Here is a 21,649-nt window from a genome sequence, read left to right on the forward strand (position 1 = left end):
TGTCTGTCTGTCTGTCTGTCTCTCTCAAGCACATTGCAAAGGCAAATATAGTAAGTACTTCCGCCAATCCTCTGTGTCTGTGTGTCTGTCTGTGTGACTGTGTGTGTGTCTGTCTGTCTGTGTATGTGTGTGTGTGTGTGTGACTCTATGTGTCTGTGTGACTGTGTGTGTGACTGTGTGTGTCTCTGTGTGTGTGTCTGTGTGTGTGTGTGTGTGTCTGTGTGTGTCTGTGTGTGTGACTGTCTGTGTGTGTGTGTGTGACTGTCTGTGTGTGACTGTCTGTGTCTGTGTGTGTGTGTGACTGTCTGTGTGTGTCTGTGTGTGACTGTCTGTGTGTGTGTGTGTGTGTGTGTGACTGTCTGTGTGTGTGTGTGTGTGACTGTCTGTGTGTGTGTGTGTGTGTGTCTGTGTGTGACCGTCTGTGTGTGTGTGTGTGTGTGTGTGTGTCTGTGTCCCAGGGTTTTGTCAGCAGATCACTCTCTGTTGTTATTGTTGTGGTGGATGAAGGATACAGTCGCCAATGGCCCACATACAGAGAGAGACACTCACACACACACACTACACTCACACACACTCACACACACACTCACACACACACACTCACACACACACACACTCACACACACACACACACACACTCACACACACAGGGGGTTAATCAGCTTTGCCATCAGCTGTGAACTGAGAGAGAACACACCCACACCCCGAGGGACACAGACACAAACACACACACACACACAGACAGAGGGATGTGGTGTGTGTCACAGTCTCAACACTCAGGTACCCCTTTTGCTCGTCTCGTTGTTTCAAGTTGTATCCGTTTTTGTATCCCTTCCAAATGCAAAGCTTTCTGCATCCAAACCCCCCCCAACCCCACCCCCCCACACCCCCCAACCCCACCCCCCCAACCCCACACCCCCCCCAACCCCACACCCCAACCCCACACCCCCCCCAACCCCACACCCCCCCCAACCCCACCCCCCCACTACCCCCACACCCCCCCCACCACCCCCAACCCCACCCCCCCCACACCCCCCCCACACACCCCCACACACACACCCCCCAACCCCCACCCCCACCCCAGACACACCCCCACACACACCCCCCCAACCCCACACCCCCCCACCACACCCCCCACCCCCCCCACACCCCCCCAACCCCACACACCCCCCCACCACCCCCTCCCTCCTCCCACCCCTTTTTATTTCCTATTCTCTCTTTCTCTCTCTCAATCACTCTCTCTTTATTTCTTTTTTTTTATTGATCGATTAAGGGAGAGAGAGAGAGAGGGAGAGAGAGAATGAATGTGGGAATGGATTCAGTTTCCCCCTTTTGCAAATCGGATGTGGAAAAAAACTTTCAACGGGGGTTCCAGGGCACCAGTTTTGATCGCCGGTCTTTTGTTTCGGGTCTGTCTCCCGGTTTATTTGCAACAAGATTAAACATTAGAGAACCTTTTGGGGGGGTTTTAAAAAAAAAACCCAATCAAGCCGGCAGCCGTTACGAAATTTGATTTAAAGTGAATTTGTTTGGATATTTCAGGAATTGCTTCGAAAGGAAAAAAAGGGTGCGTGTTGGTGTGCGAGCGTTAATTGCGGTTGATTTTTTTTTAAAAAAGAAAGTGGGTTCTAATCATCACACAACTATCAATCGTAGATTTCAAGTCTACCTCTGGGATTTCCACGTGTGAGTGGGATGGATGCAAACCTCAACTTGGTTTGGACACTCTTAAGCAACGGTTGTTGGGTTTCCGCACACGTCAGGCTGACCCCCCCCCCCGCCCCCCAAACAAAAAATAGGTTTGACCCATTCCGTTCAAGGAGTTGGCGCGCGTTTCTTTTTGGTTCGGGTGGTTAGGGTACAAGTGATGATAATAATAATCCTTGCGCTTGATGTAGCGTCTTATCACGTCGTCGAGACGTCTCAGAGCGCTTCGCAGGATATACTGTAAAGTGGATTTAACTGTGCATTTTGTGGTGCGTTAATCAAGACCTTCCTCTTCGACCGTGCCTTCGGTCGCCAACCCCCTACCCCACTACCCCCACCCTCCTTGCCCTCCACCCTTCCTGATCCCAGCCCCCAGCTCGGGTCCAAATCCCTGACCTTGGGACGTCCTCCCGATGTGAACGGCGCTGTTTAAACATCATTTGTTGTTGTTAGCCATTTGCTTCAGAACTCACCGAAAGTCCTAATAACCAGAAAAAGCCCACAAACCGAGTTGATTTCAGGGCAGAAATTTCTGTGCTTGTTTTCTGCAGAAATACGATAATTTCGGTATGACAAATCATTGCTGCGTTGCTGTGAACACGAATCAGAAATTGGTGATTTAAGACCAGATAGTTGAGTGATTTTTTTTTTAAAAAAAAAGGAAAAAAGGTCTAGAATTCAAAATGAAACGTAATATTATTACTTTTCGTTCTGACTCGTCCGATCTGCGAGTGAGTCGAGGGCTGCTGCTTCCTCTCCCCACCGTTTCCCTGGGTCTGGAATTGAGCGAGACCCTCGTTCACCTAATTCCGCAGAGTAAAAGGCTCGCGGGGGGTGTGGTGGTGGTGGCGGTGGCGGTGGAGCGGATCCCTAGAGTCTGGATTGGGGGTAACTGCTGGAGGTTAACTGGCCCAAACCGCATAGCTTGCCTTTGAGAGTATTGTCTGGCGAACTTCCTGCAACTTGTCCAGCTGGGACCACCCTCCACGGGAGGGCTTTGGCGTGCAGGGTACACTAGGATAGGAGTCCTGTAGTGTAACGTGTGCTTGTTTCGTATGCGAGAGTATCTGGGTTTGATTCCTGGGAGGGGCGAAACCTTAGGCAAGTTTCCTGACCGCACGCACCTCTGTTTACTTAGCAATAAGCAGGAACCTGATTGTTAGTCGATTGGTGGATCCCTTTCCGGGGGTGGTTGTTGTTGTTGTTGTTGTTGTTGTAATAATCCCTTTCCTCCCCCCCCCCCCCCCCCCCCCAAAAGAAAATCGGTCACTCAATCCACGATTGTTTGTGGGGGACGCCGCTGTGCGCAATTGGCTGCCGCGTTTCGCCCACGAAATACACAGTCAATTCACTTCACGATAAACTCTGTGAAGCGCTTTGAGACGTCCCGAAGACGTGATAAGGCGCTATAACAAATGCCCGGATATTATTGTATTGTTCTGGTCATTGTAATTATTCAGATCTCCCCTGAGCTTTCGTTTCATTACTGTGAGCATTCCCAGAGTCCATAGGCTTTTCTCGTTATCCGAGTGCCATATTCCAGTAATTTAATGTCGTTGATCTTTGCTGTAACTCTTCCAGTGTCAATGATATCTTTACTGTAAGACCGACACTCGACTTGTACTTGAAATGGCAATTGGATCAGTGCCCTCTTGAAATATATATCACTTCCACTGACTTGTGCTCTGACCCCTTTAGCTATAACACCATAAGCTCCTGTTCACTATCATTACTGACGTTAGTCCTGATATTAAAACGGGGAAAGAGAATGGAATAAGATGTGCAAATGTGGCCAATGTGCGCAGTTACGGCCTGTGTTAGCTTAATGAGTAACAAGCGGTGCTGTAAAAGGTTTTGATCAATACATATGCAATCCTCCAAATGAGCAAACTCCTGCCAAATGTTCTGACCCAGAGGATGCAGTTCAGAGAAGCAGTGAGTCAACAAATTCCATGAGAGTGCCTGCTGCCATCTGAGGTTTTTTTTCCTGGTGCTGTGGCCAAAAATCTTATCTCCCAGTTAAGTTGATCATTCACCCCCATTTGGCTTAACAATTTGCTGGATGAAGGAAGATCAAGGTCCATCCAGTTCATCCCGGCACATGTCACGTCCCAGACTACATACTCTATCCCGAGACATTATTTCCTGAAAGAATATCTACCCAGTTTGCTTCTGCGAAGCACTTTGAGACGTTTCGACGACGGGATAAGGCGCTGTGTCGAATGCAAAGATCGTTATCATCGTTATCTGGATTACAAGTGACTCCGTGTGTGTTCTTTGCAGCTAGATGGTGCTGTGTTGTTCACTGTGGGATTTGAGCTGGATAAGTTTTGGCAAGTCTGAGCCTTGTTTCTTTACTTGCATTGCCACAGCCCAGTACGTGTACAAGCGAATTTGGTGGAACGTGTCAAAATTGGAGGTCTTCTTAAATCCGTTCGATGTCTGAAAGATATTCGAATCTGGTTAAAGTGGATGGGGTGGGGGGAGGAGGTGGGGGAGGGAGTGGGGGGGGGGGTGAAGGGGAGTTGGGCGGAGAAAGTTAGTCGAGAGAGTGCTTTCAGTTTCAGCTGTTCTTCCTACTTGTTGAGTTTTTGCTGTGAATATCTGACTTCAGCAAAGAATTCTCGGCTTCCGTTTGAACTGGCGTTTTTAGAGCCCGTCTAAGGTTAAGTGTAGTGACCTGTCTTTGCAGGCAAAGGGCAGCCATTTTTGCACACAGCACCGTCCCGTTGACAGCCACGAGACGAATGGCCAATTTTACCCGGAGGATTGTTGGTCAGGATATCAATCTTTTGACAGCAATTTAAATTCAGCTCAGTCTACTTAAGGAGCATTCATTGGAGAAAACACTACAGCTCCACGGCCGTTTGTGGGGACGCTGCTGGCTGCCACGTTTTGCCCACAAAATATACAGTCACTACACTTTACGGTATATTCTGTGAAGCGCTTTGAGAACATCTCGACGACGTGGGTTGGGATGTCTGTGACCTGAATCCATAATAGTATTGGGTTTACCTCCCTAAATCACTTGCCTCCTTCAAGGCCCATCTCAAGACCTTCCTCTTTGACACCATTTTCGATCGTCCTCACACCTCCACCCTCCCTTGACCTCAGCCCACAGCTCGGGTGCAAACCCTCGACTGTCCCAGCGCTGTGCGACATCCCTCCCGACGTGAAAGGCGCTGTGTGAACGTGAACGCGTGGTTGATTGGACGGCTGAGCGGGTCTGGCTCTGGTACGAGCCCCGGCTACTGATCTTAGTCATGTTTCTCGTAAATGACGCGAAGGGGAGAGAGAGAGAGAGAGAGAGAAAGAGAGGTGGGTTAGATTCACCGAAAACCACAGCAGTTTTCTGGGACGAAGCGGAGTGCGGTCGACGTGGAAGTCAATGGCTGATTGCGCTATTTACATCCGTTGGAAGGTCACAATGCTTTTTTCGCATGTACTTTTTTTTCTCCATCTCTTTCCCCCCAACCCACCCACCCCCCCGGCCTCCTGTCTGCCCCTCCCCAACAAACAAAAACTGCGCAAATACTCCCTGCTTTGCATCTGGTATCAGTTATCTAATCTGGCAATGAATAGTGCGCAGCTCTGGCTGACCACCACTGACCACAACAACAAGAAATTATATTTAAGTCGGACAGTTGAGGGTTTGCACACGAGCTTTTAACCGCCTCATTGAGCTGCTGTCTGGCTCGCCTGCGGACGGGGAGAGCAAATAAAACGATTTGATGTGCTCCAGTCTGTTCAGTTGCCGTCTTAAAAATAATACAGAAGCGTTGCAACTATCTCCGCGCTTCCTGCTCTGGATCTGAGACACTTGCTTTGGTCCTTGTTGCAAACGCCACAGCCGTACCTGGTGCACTTTTGCACCCTGCGTTCAAAGGCAAAAGCTTTGTACAGTTCCAAACCAACAACTGGTGTTTGTACAACTTATACAGCGCCCTCCTCGCAGGATAGTGTCTCAGAGCGCTTAACAGTGGCGGAGCCTGACTCCAAGCCGGGTTGGTGGTGGCGGGGGGTGGTGGGGGTGGGGGGTGGAGGGAGTGCCTGGTGGGTAGGTGGCCGTAAGCACGGTTAAAGAGGAAGGGCTTCAGGCCGGACCTGAAAAAAGGATAGAGGGGGCAAGGCGGAGGGACTGAGGGAGAGTGCTCCAGAGTTTCAGGGTGTAGCGGCTGAAAGCGCGATCTCCGATGGTGGGCAGAGGGTGCGAGGGACGGGCAGGAGACCAGTGCCAGTCGAGCGGAGGAGCCGGGCAGTGGATTGGGCGAGTGAGTAGGTCGGAGAGGTAGGGAGGGGCCAGAGAGTGAAGGGAGACACTCAAACAAGCCCTGTGTTTGAGTGTCAGCCTAGACAATATATATATACATAGATATAGGAACATTAGGAACAGGAGGAGGCCATTCAGCCCCTCGAGACTGTTCCATCATTCCATTAGGCTGATCTGTACCTCAACTTCAATTACCTGCCTTTGCCCTGTATCCCTTGATCCCCCGACCTCACAAACATCAACCCACTTCACAGCCGAACTTCAATGAGCTCAAAGATTCCAACGTGGAACAGGGATCCATAGCCTTCTGTTGCAAAGGTCTATCTCCCTTTCCCCCCCACCACCCCTTTATCTTTCTTGCGATGAGGTGATTTGGTCTGATTCAGAGAAGAATTGCCAAATACCACACAACCCCACCCAAACTACGCCGAGATATATTTAACGTGGGGACTGGTGTATAAAATCCACGGCTGCTTGCGGGGCACTGCCCTGCGCAACTGGCTGCCACGTTTCGCCCGCAAAATGGGCAGTCAATCCGCTTCACAGCATATTCCCTGAAGCTCTTTGAGACGTCTCGCAGACGTGATAAGGCGCAACATCAAATTATTTTTATTATTATGTGCGAATTGAGGCAAAGGCACAATCTGGAATTCCCCCCTTTCCCCTCCCCACCCCCCACACCCCCAATGCCACCCACCCCTTCCTGGCCACACCGCACGGCGCTCTTTGGTTTGGGGAGAGGGTTAAAATGTACCTTCTGCAAATTGAAATGACTTTGCTCCTTTTTATAACTTCTCGAAAATCTGCCATCTCGAGAAGGGCGGCAAGAAGTACGAGCCGTAAATAACCTTCGCGGATGTCAGCTGCCCCAAACTTCTCCTTCAAGAGTTCTCTGTCAGCAATGCTCTCGGTCTCTCCAGCTGGTTTACGAGCAGTTGTGAGAGCAGGTGACGTCTTTGACCACCCTCCTACCCTCTCTGCCCTCCCTGATCCCAACATAATGCTAGTGTTTCGTAGCATTATCCACTGCCAAACAGTGCAGGTAGGACAGTGCTCCTGCCCCTCCCGCTTCAAAATCCACGGCATCCTTTCCATCAGATGTTAAACTGAGGTCCCATCTACCTGTCCAGGTGGTCACTACAGATGCCGGGACCCTTTACCAAGAGCTGGACGTTGATGTGTCCAAAATGACTGATCTATTGACCAGTCATCAATACCGTGAAGCCCTTTTGAGACATTTTGACGCAAGGCATTGTGAAAAGAAGTAAGAAAATAGCCCTTGCCTTTGACATAGCGCCTTATCACGTGGTTGAGACGTCTCAAAGCGCTTCACAGAATACGCTGTAAAGTGAATTGACTGGATCTTTTGTGGGCAAAACCTCAGCTTCCAATTGCGCTCAGCAGCGTCCCCACAAACAGCTGCGGATAGAGTGACCAAATTTTTTGGGGGAGGGTTTATTACCACCGGATAGCGATCCACCACTCGACTAACAACCGGGTTCCTATTTACTGCTGGGTAAACCTGGCCAAGGTTTTGCCCTGGCTGGCCGGGGTTGGAACCGGGTTCTCTCGCTTACGAGGTGAACGCTCCAACCACTACGCTGCAGGACTTCGAAATGCAGCTCCTTTCTTGACGTCATCCTACGTGAACTCTTGCCTTTTACTCCCCTGTCCCTGGTTAGAAAATAGCCATCAGGGCAAGTTCTCCCATCGACGAACCAGAATTGTTTCAAGAAACGTGTTTGCTTTTTTCCGATGCGGAAAATCCGTGCCTCGTTATTGATATCTGTTTGTGATTTTCCAGGTAAGATCTGTGGAACATTGAGAACCGATCCTTTTGGAAACCCGGAAAGGCTAATAAGGAGAACTGGTGAGTTCCAGAGATTATGTACGATTGTCTCCCTCTCGAAAACAATGATAAGAGCTCCCGCTCTGTGCTGAGCTGAACTGAGTTTGTGGGGCTCACTGTGGGAAGGCTCAATTGACCCTGCCTTTCCCTGGGGGCAAAGGAGGTTAAAATGGGCCAATTTTCTGCTCCTGGTTACGTTCTACTCAAGCACCCAACTATAAACGCTCTTTTTTCTCTTTCTCTCTCTCTCCTGGCCAACCATCTCTTCCCTCCCCCATCCTCTCTCTCACCCCCCAGCCCCCAACCCCCCCCCCACACACACACACACACTTCTGTACTACTATATTCTGCATTGTTGAAAAAGTAACATGGAGATAAAGTTGGCAGGTTGCTAAGAAAAAAAAACGAAACACTTTCCCCGTACAATATTCTGGGCAACGCAATGAGTTGAGATCAGATTATCTATCTCACAATTGAGACGAGATAGCATTCAGACATAACCTTTTCAATATATCCTGTGCTACGCTTAAAAAGAGTCCGTAAGTAATGACTGTACTGAGCACTTGCCTTGAGCCAACTTGTGTCTCTTATCTGCCTCACCCAGTTACGGAGCTGGGGGAATCCTGTGAACTTTCCCCAGCGGCCGTAGCTTTCACTCTGAGAACCTCTTATAGGAGGCCATTCGGTGGGGGGAGGGTGTGTGTGCGTGTTGCTGTGTGCGTGTGTGGTGTGCGCGTGCGTGTGCGTGTGTGTGGAAAAAGTGACATAGAATGTTAAAATCCAAACTTCTCCTCCTAATTCCATTCAAATGACTGCACTCCTCCTTCCCTTCCTCCCCCCCCCCCCCCCCACCCCAGTTTATAGGTGGAATTTTACGTTGCCCTACCCAAATGGAGCCCCCCTCGTTTGCCTACAAACACACAGTCACTACACTTTACGGTAAAAATCCTGCGAAACGATTTGAAACGTCCTCCCGACGTGAGTAACAGCGGTCACAATCCGTGCGTTTGATACAGCGTCGTACACGTCGGGAGGACGTCTCAAAGCGCTTTGCAGGATTTTACTGGTGTGGTGTAGTGACTGTGTGCTTTGTAGGTGAACTTGCTGAGCTCAGACTTGTTAAAGGCGTGCTTTTGTCAGTCAGTCTGACTTGCTGACCTGGGTAACTGAATACAGATTGTCTAACTTGGGCAACGAGACAGAAAACCAAAGATCACTGTAACTGAATGAAAAATGTGAGCAATGTCATACGGAGAACTGTTTTTATCAGAGGGAGTGTGCGTTGGAGTAAGTCCATGTCGGGCGAGGGAGCTGGGGTGCTTGGCCCTGGTGTCTGTACGTCCTGGCAGCAAGGGTCTGATCGATAAATCAATCCTTGCATTTAACACAGCACTTCATCAGATCGTCCGTGTCTCAAAGCACTTGACAGGATCGACTATAAAGTGTAGTGACTGTGTATGCGTAGACGAACGCGGCAGCCAATTTGGGCGCAACAATGTCCCACGAACAGCCATAAAGCACTGGTCGGTTTTTATCTGTGTGTGTGTTTGTGGGGGGAATTGTCGGACATGGACACCGGGAGAGAAATTCCTCTTTCTCTTCGAAACAAGGCCACGGGATTTTGGGACCTGAACAGGCAGACGGAGAGCTCGGTTTAACACGCACAACCGAGCCTAGCCTAGACTGCGAGCTTACAGTCTAGACATGAGGCTCGAACCCACAGCCGTTGAGGTGAGAGCCCTACCAACTGAGCTGTCTAGGTCATGCCGAGAGATCTGCAGTGGTACAATTTGCGAAGTGTCCGTACACTTTCCTTTTGCATCTCAATGAGTTGTTTTTTACGAAACCAAAAAAAGGGTGGCTTTCAGGCGGAGGTTGGGCTGAGAGCCTGCAAATTTCGTTGCCTTTGATTTAGATTGCGAACTAACCATTGAGAGCTGAACTGGTTTCAGCTTTCACTTCACTTTCCCCTAAAACTGCCCACTCGTCTCTAAGACCGAAGAGATATCAGAGAACAACATACACAGACGTTGACATTTTAGCTTAGGTTGAAAAACATTCTCCCGTCGAACGTTAGACCGTACTTTCAAGTCACTTTCTCACGCAAACTCGGAAGCTCGGCGTTCCTATACACAAAGGCAAACAGTTTCACAGATTCCCAGAACAAAACTGAGCGCTCTCGCCTCTGAGTCTGAAGGTTGTGGGTTCAAGCCCCCACGTTGAGATGGCTCAACAATGTGATTAGGCACTTACATAAATATGCAAGGATTATTATTATTATAATTGGATGCACTGATTCTCTTTGGGTGGCATCAGGAGAAGGGCAGTAACATCCAGAAGAGAAGTTGGTAAAATAGAAACCTCAAAACAAAACCCAGACATCCTCCTGGCTCAGTGCCCTGGAATACACAGTCCAAAAGGTTTTGCTTCTGAGAAAACCCTCGTCCCTTTCGGTTTGAAGTGCGACCTTTTTCCCGCGAAGCGTGCGACAACTATTTGCGCCACGTGACTGTGTTAGTTCCACAAATAAACTCGCCACAGAGCCACCCTGGACGCGATCAGGTTAATGAAAGGCAAGGCCTGGCGATGTGCTCGTTTTAAAGGAATCACTTCTTATTTCTCGGTTGGAGGACTATCTCCAAAATACCTAATAATAATAATAATAATCCTCGCTTTTTGATACAGCCCCTTATCACATCGTCTCAAAGCACTTCACACGATATATTGTAAACTGGATTGACTGTGTGTTTTATGGACAACACATCAGCATCATCTTGAGGTTGAGTGTTCCACACGCAGATTCTCCAAGATTCTGGTTAGTCTCAGGTCAAAGAGTTTGAGTCATGTTTATTTTGGCGTTTTTCATTCGGGAAGTTCTTGTGTGCGGCGTGTTAGTTAACAAATTACTCAATAATTAATAACCCCTGAATTTCTACATCGCCTTTTCGTATCGTCAAAGTGTCACAGGTGCTTCACGGAAATTGCTGTGTTGTTTTTTGGTCAACCGGATGTCTGACACGTGCGGAAACCCACCACCAATAATAAGAGTATTTAAACCAAACTGAGAATTCCACGCGTCCCACCTACACATGGAAATCCCAGAGATAGATTGGTGGAATGGAATGCGCTCTCTCTCTCTCTCTCTCTCTCCCTGGAGGGACGCATTCCTAATCCCACAAAGTATCAGGCGCGGGTTGGCGAGAGTCAAGGCTTGGGACCCCCATAGTGTGCGTTGGGGTATTACTGGAGTCTAACCAGCTAAAAATCGGAATAAATAGTCCGTCTAACACAGTTTGTAGGACCTTGCTGTGCTCAAGAGGCTGGTGTTTGTCTACAAGAAGCAGTTGCTACACAAAAAAAATCTGCCCTTCCTATTCCCCTCTCCCATATTGCCTCTATTCCCTTCCCCGTCATTTATGATAGAGGAAGATGTGCGAGAGAGGTAGAAATGGGCTGTGTGTTGTGGGAGAGGTAGATAGTGAAGAGATTGTGGTGTTTTTTTGCTGTGATAGCGTGACTGTTGACTCTTGTCGTTCCCTCCACACAACCCCATTGAAAAAAAACAGATGCTGTTGTGGTGATGGGGAGGAGAGAGAATGTGTTGTTTTTAACTCGACTTAACTAACAGCTCTGCAATTGCATTTCCTGTTTTCTCTTGCGCGTTCGGCTTTTTGTTTCTTTTGATTGACTGTTCTCCCATCCGCTCTCTTCTTTAAGCACCTTTAAACACCGCGCTGCTTGGATGGATAGGTGGGTGGCGGAGGAGGTGTGTAGGAGTGGGGAGGTGGAGATTGTGGTGGGGAGGGGGAGATTGTGGTGGGGGAGGGGAGGGGGAGGGAAGAATTTACAAGCCTGAGCGTTCACAACCGGGGCGCCTGTTATAGTCAATTTTGAGCTAAACAGGATGTTTTTTTTTAAGTGCTTAAAAAAGGACAGTGAACCGAACTATTGTTGCGTGCAGAGCGAGCCTGGTCTGTGCTCGAATTTCCGCTTTAAATGCCAATGAAATGCGCTACACCTTGGACTTGAAGTACAGATGATCTAATAGAATGGTGGAACAAGCTCGAGGGGCCGAATGGCCTACTCCTGCTCCTATGGAAAATGATAACCATCAAAAGTGCTTCGCCAAGGTTGATCGGTGGTGGAGGGTGGGGGGGTGGAGGGGAGTCACCAAGTAGGGAGGAAAGGAGGGGGAATGTGACGGCGTTTAACCAAAGAAATGGTCAAAGTACTAAGATTTATTAAGCTACCAAAAACAACTTGGTCACTCAGTCCACGACTGTTTGTGGGACACTGCTGTGCGCAATTGGCTGCCGCGTTTCATCCTTTGGGTGAGAAAGGGAATCCAGGCTGGGACATTCAAAACTCCCAATGGTTTCCCATTCAACCAGAGAAGGGACTTTCTCCCCGTGTCCTGTCCTGGTCGACAATCCCCCAGATAAAATTGGTCATTCACGGCATGATTCATGTCAGACATTGCTGGGTGCACATTGGCTACCGTGTTGGGCTACAGGACAACTTCACGGGGAAAAAATCTCGTGAAGAGCTTCAAGATGGTCCAATGGTGTGACATTCAAATGCAGGGATTACTAAACCCAGCATAGGACTTAACACAGAGGAAAGCATCTCAATTATGGGAGTGGGAAGGAACAACAACAACAACTTTATATAATGCCCCTCATGCAGGGCAGCCTCCCAGAGTGCTCAATGGGTAATGGGTTTCGCCCACAAAATGCACCGTCACTCCACTTTATAGTATATTTTGTGAAGCGCTTTGAGACGTCTCCAGTGATGTGATAAGGCGCTGTATCAAATGCGGGGATTATTATTATGGGATGGATTTTTCAGCGAAGTGCTGGGAGGACTGTGATCCTTGAACTGACTGCTTTCTAGTTGCGACGTGTTTTGCTGAGGTCAGGGGAAGAAAGGAAGTATCCCGGACAGGTCAGTGTAGTGGTAACGACGCAGGATCTTTCGGGCTCGCTGTCTCCCAGCTGGCTCACTGTTTGTCACAATATCACATGAACGATTGCAGGGTAAACAGTAGCAGATTATTTCCTCTGGCTGGCGAGGCGAGTACGTTGGACTTGCTGGTGGCTGAGATCCTGGTTTAACCCTGTTTCACTGGGATCTTGAGGTAAGGCTGTATGTATATCCTTGGATACCACACTCCGCACTGACTCTGTAATTACAGAATACCGTAGCTAATTCGCGATAGCAATGTCCCACATATACTACAGGACTTGTGGATTCCTGCAGCCCAGTGGTTAGAGCACTTGCCTCGCGAGCGAGAGGACCCGCTTTCGATTCCCAGGCGGGACGAAACCTTAGGCAGGTTTCCTTACCCCACTCGCTTCCGCTTATCTAGCAGTAAGTAGTTGTTAGTTGATTGGCGGATTGCTGTCTCGGGGGTAATAAAAAATTTGGTCACTTAACCCACAGCTGTTTGTGGGACGCTGTTGGGTGCAATTGGCTGCCGCGTTTCGCCCACAAAATATACAGTGAATTCACTTTGAAGTATGTTCTGTGAAGCGCTTTGAGACGTCTCAACGACGTGATAAAAAGCTACGTCAAATGCAAGGATTTTTTATTGTTGTTCTAAGTACCTGTCAGGCGATTGACTAATCATTCTGGCTGATGCTTGTCAGCTCGTTAAATAATCGGTTCAGATGTAGAAAGAGTTTCAGCTCATCTGATCTCGTCCCTCCGCCCTCGCACCAGGCCATCAAATGAGTCCATTCGAGAGCGTGGGGAGAGAGAGTGGGACTGGCCAAGGTTTGCTCAGGAGGAGGAAGTCACCAGTGCAGCCTCGATGGGCTCAGTGGTCTGTTTCTTTGCTATAAATCTCTGTGAACCGCTGTACGAAGGCAACGACATATGGTGCCTAATGTAGTGTGCAGGTTTCAGAGCTAAAAATACCGTGAGGCTGTGTTCGTGGAGTTCTGTAGCTCAGTGGTTTAGAGCACTCGCCTCGCAAGCGAGAGACCCGGGTTCGATTCCCAGCAGAGCAAAATGTTGGGCAGGTTTCCTTCCGTGATGAGATGCTATATCAAATGCAAGGAATTATTATTATTGTTGTTGTTGTCCTGCTTCACAGTCTTGGAGAGGTCGGCGAAATCGATGGTTCAGGATGAGCCTGAAGGACAGCGCTTAATAATTAACTTGCTTTTCCATTCTCGTTAGTACTTTTAAGTGTCAAGTCAGGGATTAAGTGGAAGATTGAGACTCTCCTTCGCACGAGGCTGTGCGACGATCAGCGTTGAGATGACAGAACCAACGCGCTCTGTACACAGCATCTGGTTTCTATAGAAGGAAGTGGGGACTTCCCAATAGTTGTTTGTTTGCACATTTTTGGTGAGAGGTTTGCAATTAGTTGGTGTCAACTTGACTCGCTCACTACACAACAATTCTTGCCAATGCATCTGTAGAGTTGGAGGGTGGGTTCAAGCCTCCTCTGCAATACCTCATTGCCCGGGAGTTTCTGCACTGATGGATAGGGCCTTAAGCTAATAAGATGTCAAACCGACCTCCCTGATTCCAGGCGAACTTTAATTTAATTGTTTTCTTATGGTCACCCGGGTGTCTGACACTTGCGGGAACCCAATCACCGTGCTTAAGAGCATCCAAACCAACCCGAGAACTCCCTGCATCCCAGCTTGGTTTGGATACTCTTAAGCACTGCGATGGGTCTCCATGTGTGTCTGACACCGACCCACCCGGCTGACCCAAAAAAACAATTAAAAAAAAAAAACACCTTTTATAACCTTTAGGCACTTGATACTCTCACGATGAAAAACAACAAATAATTTTCACTGTTCTTACGGTCTCTATGACTGTAGATGCTTCAAATCTGAATCGGATGACAAATAACTTGATGGTTTTCTTCCCACAGTGAAACTGCCTTGTGGCAGAGTTAACCGCAGTCTAGCCTTAACATTAATCTTATGGCAAGGGCTCTATCGTCAACTCCCACGCAGCTTTCTGAATGATCAAGTTGGGCTTCAGAATGACTATGTTTCACTACGACTTCCAGTAAAGAAAAGTGTGTTGTTTTTGTGGCAAGCAAGAGGACCCAGGTTCGATTCCCGAGCAGGATAAAACCTTTGGCACGTTTCCTTACTCCACACGCCTGTTTACACGCAGTGAGCAGGAACCCGGTTGTTAGTCGATTGGCGGATCGCTTTACCGGGTGTGGGGGGTAATAATCCCTTCGAAAGAAAAATAGAAATATAAAATAATAATAATTTGGTCACTCGATCCACAACTGTTTGTGGGCACTGATGTGCGCAATTGCCTACAAAATATATACAGTCAGTTCCCTTTATGGTATATTCTGTGAAACCCTTTGAGATGTCTCGAAGACGTCATAAGGCGCTAGATGAAATGCAAAGATTATTAATAATAAATAATAATAATAATCCTTGCATTTGATAGAATATACTGTGAAGTGAATTGACTGTACACTTGTGGGCGAAAATAATAATAATTATTATTATTCATTTGTTTGTTCTGTGCCTTGGATCAATCGCCTCTGCTCCGATCACGAAGTTGAGTGCAAACCGCAAGAAACTTTTCGCTTGCCTCTACCACAGAAGCTCTCTCTCCGTGAAAACTTGCAAAGTCATCCTCGATGCTCGCCTCTCATCCGAAATTCAAAGCTTATTGTGTATTTTTTATGTCCGTATTGTTAAAGAAAAGGGACTCGTGCAAAATAACCTTGCAACACCTTGCATTTATACAGCGCCCTTCACTCGAGATTGCGACTCAGGGGGCTTAACAGTGGCGGAGCCTGATGTCAAGCCAAAGGGCAGGCGGGTGGTGGGGGGGGGAGAGAGGAGGTGACCCTAAGCACGATCGACCAGGAAGGTCTTCAGTCATGATCTAAAGGAAGAGACAAGCAGCCAGACAGTGTGTGGTTGTAGCTGGTTAATCTCCCGCACACGCTCTAGGAGTACCTCAAGCCTCGGGGGGATGTGGAGGGGTGGGGGTGGGGGGGGGGGTTGTTGGCCAGGACCCCAGGAGAGAAACTCCTTTCACTTTTCGAATAGGGCCACGAGATCTTTAACGTCCACCTGAACAGGCACAGAGCGGGGAACAGCATTGAGACCGAGGATGAAGAGAGACCTCCAGTTCTCTTCCATCCACCTCCACTTAACCAATCTCTTTATCAAAGCCACATTTTATCGACCTGAGTGACTCGTAAAGGGAACAGCGTCGATCAGGGAGCGATGGGAGATATTAATCATAATTTAATGGCTGCGAAATTGTTCAAAAGTGGCTTCCAGTCAATCGCTGGTCAGTTTTTTTTTCTCTCCATTGAATTAGATTTAAAAAGGAAAATGTTTGAGCCAGGAAATGCTACTTAATGTTTGATGACTTATGGGTGGCTTTCAATGCCATTCTGGTTACAACAAATGATTCACTGCAGAAAGCAGTCAGTCGTCTTTGCTCTCAGCCTGTCTCGTTTTAGAGAGAGTGATTGCGAGGGGCCAATTCTGCAAAGCTGAAGTTGAGAAAGGGAATATATTCTCAACTCCGCCCGATCCTTCCCTCCCTGGCCTCCTTCGAGACCCGTCTCAAGAAACGTCCTCTTCGACCGCGCCTTCGGACACCCTCCTGAGGTGGCTGGATTTTTGTTAGGTCAGGGTTATCGAGGGTTATTGAGCGAAGGCGGGTAAATGGAGTTGAGGCACAGATCGGCCGTGATCTAATTAGAATGGCGGAACAGGCTCGAGGGGCTGAATGGCTTCCTCCTGTCCCTATGGACGCAGTCGCTACGTGTCACAGCAAAATCCCGTGAAGCGCTTTGAGACGTCGAGACGGCGATGATGATCAGAGCTGCATCAAATTGCAAGTAACCTCAACACACAAATTTTATCCGCTGTTGGGAAAGGAAAGGGAGCTGTGATATGACTAAGTGTCGGTCTGTAGCTCTAGCAATCCTGGTTTATGTTGCTGAGTGGCTTTCACTCAGGCAGTCATCAATTGTGGTGGCATTAAAACACTCCCCCGCCCCCACTCCCCCACCCCCATCTCCATGTTCCCCTGAGTGCTTTTTAATTGCGTTTTTAAGAGAGGTGCAGCCTGGAGGGGCTGATGGTAGCAGGTGGCGAATGCATTGGTGGGGGGGAGGGGACGGGGGGTGGATGGTGGGTGGGGGGGCGAGTGAGGGAGGGGTCGGAGGACGGTAGCTTGCCCTCTGAACGATCCGGGTGAGAGGAGCGATGCAGTGCGAGCGCGTGGGTGACTGAAACAAGCCCTGAACAAGACAATTGAGGAAACTGCAGCCAGTCTGAAATGAGCGTGGAATCCCCCGCAGAGCATCAGCAAAGGTGATCTCTGTTTGCGTGCGGACAGAATCCTGAGCTAATATTGGGGTCACATCCAAAGAGCAGCCTGGCGGGAGGGAGAGGAGGGGGAGGCGAGGGGGTGGAGGAGAGGAAGAGAGAGATGTCTTTCTGCCACCCACAGACTCCTGCTGTCTGATCACTCACCGGGGAGATCGAGCCTAGCGCTGATGATGCTTAATTCAACGGCACATCTGCTTAGCAACGTGTCTAATGGTCTAATGTGTAAGTGGGATGCTGGGTCACAGCCGGTTAGGGAGATGGAATAGGATGAGTCACCGGGAGACCGACCAGATACCTCCCTTCAGCCTTGTGAACTGAGATTGATCCCAGTGTGGACATGACCTTGTGTGTGTGCGTGTGTGTGCGTGTGTCTGTGTGTGTGTGCATTGTTGTGTGCGTGTGTGTGTGTGTTCGTGTTTATTAATAATCCTTGCATTTGTGACAGCGGCTTATCACCTCTTCGAGACGTCTCAAAGCGCTTCACAGCACATACTGTCAAGCGAATTGGCCGTATGTTTTGTGGGCGAAACGCGGCAGCCGATTGCGCACAGCGGCGTCCCCACAGACAGTCGTGGATCGAGCGACCAACTCGTTATGATTTTTCTTTAAGGAATTATTACCCCCGGAAAAGCTATCGGCGAATCGACCAAAAACCGGGTGCCCACCTGCTGCTCGGCAAACAGAGGCGTGTGTTTTGCTCTCTGGATTGTCACGTCTCAGGTCTCTGATCGTCCAGTACAATGGACTCTGACCTGCCTCGCTGTAGCACATCCTATCGCCTTGAGTTTCAGCCTAAAGCAACACTTAAGTTAGTCTTCAAACACCATTCGTTTCAGTTTCTAAGAATGAGGAAGTGTTGTAGCCCTTATTTTGTGGCCTCTGGTTTCCTTCCCCCAACACTTTCTGGGTCTCTCACCTCCTTTTACCTCTCTCTCGCTTCCCTTTCCCTCTTGCAAATGAGTGGCATTACCTGCTTTTTCACAATGTGTGTGTGTGTGTCTGTCGTTGGAGGCTTCATGTGCTTCTCGTTTTACTTGCAGAAACGGACACTGAAATAATAGTAATAATTCTTGCCTTTGACACAGCGCCTTATCGCGTCTTCAAGACATTTCAAAGCGCTTCACAGAATATACTGTAAAGTATAGTGACTGTGTTTTGTGGACGAAACCCGGCAGCCAATTACGCGCAGCAGCGTCCCCACAAGCACCTGTGGATTGAGGGATCAAATTATTATTTATATTTTATTGGAGCGATTATTGCCCCCGGAAAGCAATCCGCTAATCAGCCTACAACCGGGTAAACAGAACCGTGTGGAGTAAGAAAACTTGCCTAAGGTTTTGCTCCTCCCGGGAATCGAACCCAGGTCTTCTCGCTTGCGAGGCGAGTGCTCTAACCACTCCGCCTCGGGGCTCCACGATTAGTGGCTTTCAAGTTCATTAACAAGAAGTACCCGTGAGACATTTCGACATGATGAGACTGTAATAAGAACAAAGCTACCGTCATTTCCTATTATAAAAAAACATTTGTTTTTAAAAAAAAACTTCAGAAATGTTAGCAGACGACGGAATTCTTCGAAAGTTATCTCTTTCTCCCCCCCCCCCCCCCACCTCCACTACCCTTCACTCTCCCTCCGAACATGACTCCCAATTGGAGCCAATAATTCTGTTTCTTTATATCGTGATTGAATGAGAAAGGGAACTGCTAAACGATGAATTTGCATCATGCATTTCTATGAAGCAGACTTCCTTGAAAGTTCATTTGATTCCACTGATTAGGACGATTGGTTGCTACACCAGGCTGTACGGGTTTCAGCTGACTCCGCTAGTTAGTTGCATTCGGTGAAAGTCCAGGAATGAGCGAGCGAGTCAGATTCGGGTGAGTGAATCACTCTCCGCGTTTTTCAAAGGCTCCCGAGTTTGCTGATGTGTTTTCCTAGTCGATTGGGGGTTCGATTTCCGGGGGTTAATAATAATCCCCCCCAAAAAAAATACTAATAATGTGGGCACTCACTCAATGACGGTTTGTGGGACGCTGCTGTGCGCAATCGGCTGCCGCGTTTCGCCCAGAATACACAGTCACTCCACTCTGCAGTAAATCCTGTGAAGCGCTTTGAGATGTCTTGAAGAGGTGATGAGGCGCTGTGTCAAATGCGAGGATTGCTATCATTTAGACGGAGCCGTCTTCGAAAAAAGAGAAGGGGGTTTCTCCGGGTGTCTTGGCCAACAACCGCCCCCCTCCCCCCCCAGGACTCTACCCTGCGTGAAGGGCGTTCTGTAAATGCAAGTTGTTGTTGTTGTTGTCACGGCTGTTTCGGGTACGTTGCTGTGCGCAAATTGCTCCTATCTTGTCTCCAGGGTTCAGACGCCTGCTCTGGCCTCAGGAAAATGGACACTTGTGATCTCTCTTTATATATATATATTTAAATGTATATATATATATATATATTTCACAAGAGAGGGATGTTCTTAGACAAGAATAGCCTCCTTTGATCTTCCATACAATGCTGGCTTGTGCTCTAGTTCCTGCGAGGCAAGGTTTTGAGATCAGAAAGAGTTCAACAAGAGTCATTCTGACCCCAAAGTGCACCGCCAGCAGCTCAGCTAGGGTTTCGACTTGCCTCACGACACTGGGACGTGGGAAGGTTTTGGGGTTCACTCGTGGACCCCGGGGTTCACTCCTGTTACCCCCCCAACCTCTGCATCAGGTTTCCTCTTAAATGTGTTGCTTCTCTTCTGCTTCGACCACAGCTTCCAGCAGTGAGTTGAACATTCTCACCACCCCCCCTGCGTGAAGAAGTTCCTCCTAGTCCTGTTGTTTGATACAGACCCTTACCGTGTTGTTTGAGACGTCTCAAAGCGCTTCACAAATAGATTGTAAAGTGGATTGACTGTAATTTGTGGGCGAAACACGGTAGCAGTGTCCCAAAGACATGGATTGAGTAACCAAATTTTTAAAAAAACGTTTAGAGTGCTTATTATCTCTGGAAAGCGATCCTCCAATCAACTAACCACCAGGTTCCTACATACTACTAGGTAAACAGAGGCGTGTGGAGTAAGGAAACTTGCTTAAGGTTTCGCCCCACCCTGGAATCGAACCTGGGCCCTCTTGCTTGGCAGGTGAGTGCGCTAACCAATACACGACATGACTCCACGTTTAATTCCCAATGGAGTGAGCCACTAACGTGTTAGCGATGAGTTGAATGCAAATAGGTGATTACTGGAATAAATAGATTAAAATAGGAAAGGACATAAAGACACTCACATATCCTGAAAGTGGCATGTGTTGACTTGCATTTGAACTGATGAAACCACACTTGTCATTTGCCTTCAACATGTTTTTGGGCGGGTTGGCCAGGTGTCTTTTAAGAGTAGTTTCGCCCAAAAAAATGGACTGGACACACTCTGTTTCTCTCTCTTTCTCTCTCTCTCTGTCTCTCTCTCTTTCTCTCTCCCTCTCGCCTCTGTTGTTGAACAGTCAGTAAACACTCAGTAATGGCTTCTCAGGGTTCAAGATCTGCCCTCTGTGTTTGACGTGAAGTAAAACTTCCCCAAAGTAAGGTTTCGTGTTGTCAACAGTTTGGCAAAATGCAAATGTCAATTTCTTACTTCCTGCCTCGGCCTCATTAATGTTAACATAAAGAAATGTTAACAGAGTGATATTTGCATATGAATTGCATTTGCATCCATTTCTAGTTGTGTAATACAAGCACGTTTCCTCCTGTAGGCGTCAGCCCACAAAACACACAGTCACCGCACTCCACGTTATATCCTGTGAAGCGCTTTGAGACATCCCCGCAATATGAAAGGTGCTGAGTCAAGTGCACGCCCCCCTCTCCTTGCCTCGCCCGGCTTCAGATCACACCTGAAGACCCTTCTCTTCGACCGTGCCTACGGTCACCTCCACCACCCTTTCCCCGCTCAGCGTCAAACTCCGCCATTGTTATGCGCTCCGAGACGCTACGCGGCGTGAAGGACGCTATATAAAGGCGAGTTGTTGTATCGCATTATATTATCGTTCTATAAAAGCGCAGGGATTTTTCGCAGGTTTCAAGTTAATATTATAACGGAGTCAGAAAACTAGTAATAATTCTTGCATTTCGCATGATGCCCTGCTCAAGTTGAAATTTCTCCAAAGCGCTTTACAGGTATCTGCCCTGAGGTGTAGTGACTGTGCGTTTGTAGGCAAATGTGGCAGCCCATTCTCTCGCCGCAAATGGCCGAAGCATCGTCCGACTCCGCCACTACCTCACCCCTCAGGCCACTGATACTCTTGTCATGTCCTCATCACCTCCAGGCTCGACTATGCAAACGTCCTGCTTGTCGGCCTTCCCAACTCCTCCCTCCACAGCTGCAGATAATCCAGAACTCTGCAGCCCATGACCTCTCCCGCAGCAAACTCCGTGATCCCATCTCCCCCACTCTATCCCGACTCCATTGGCTCCCTATCCTTCAGAGGATCCAGTTCAAGATCCTG

The 21,649-nt window shown here is 48.5% G+C and overlaps 1 protein-coding gene across 3 annotated transcripts in view; it reads left to right on the forward strand.

Annotated features, from left to right (window-relative positions):
* pik3cd (phosphatidylinositol-4,5-bisphosphate 3-kinase, catalytic subunit delta) overlaps positions 1–21,649 on the forward strand; it is a 51,207-nt gene continuing 29,558 nt past the window's right edge. The window contains exons 1-2 of one of the 3 annotated variants that reach the window (XM_042343649.1): positions 1–50; positions 7,782–7,847. The gene's annotated coding sequence lies outside the window, so the exon portion shown is untranslated. Of the gene's footprint in view, positions 51–614; positions 781–7,781; positions 7,848–18,998; positions 19,052–21,649 lie in introns of those variants that run through there. The other 2 variants (XM_042343648.1, XM_042343651.1) reach the window with 2 other exon arrangements.

This window comes from Callorhinchus milii, unplaced genomic scaffold (genome assembly GCF_018977255.1).
Source record: "Callorhinchus milii isolate IMCB2004 unplaced genomic scaffold, IMCB_Cmil_1.0 Scaffold24, whole genome shotgun sequence".
Classification (NCBI taxonomy): domain Eukaryota; kingdom Metazoa; phylum Chordata; class Chondrichthyes; order Chimaeriformes; family Callorhinchidae; genus Callorhinchus; species Callorhinchus milii.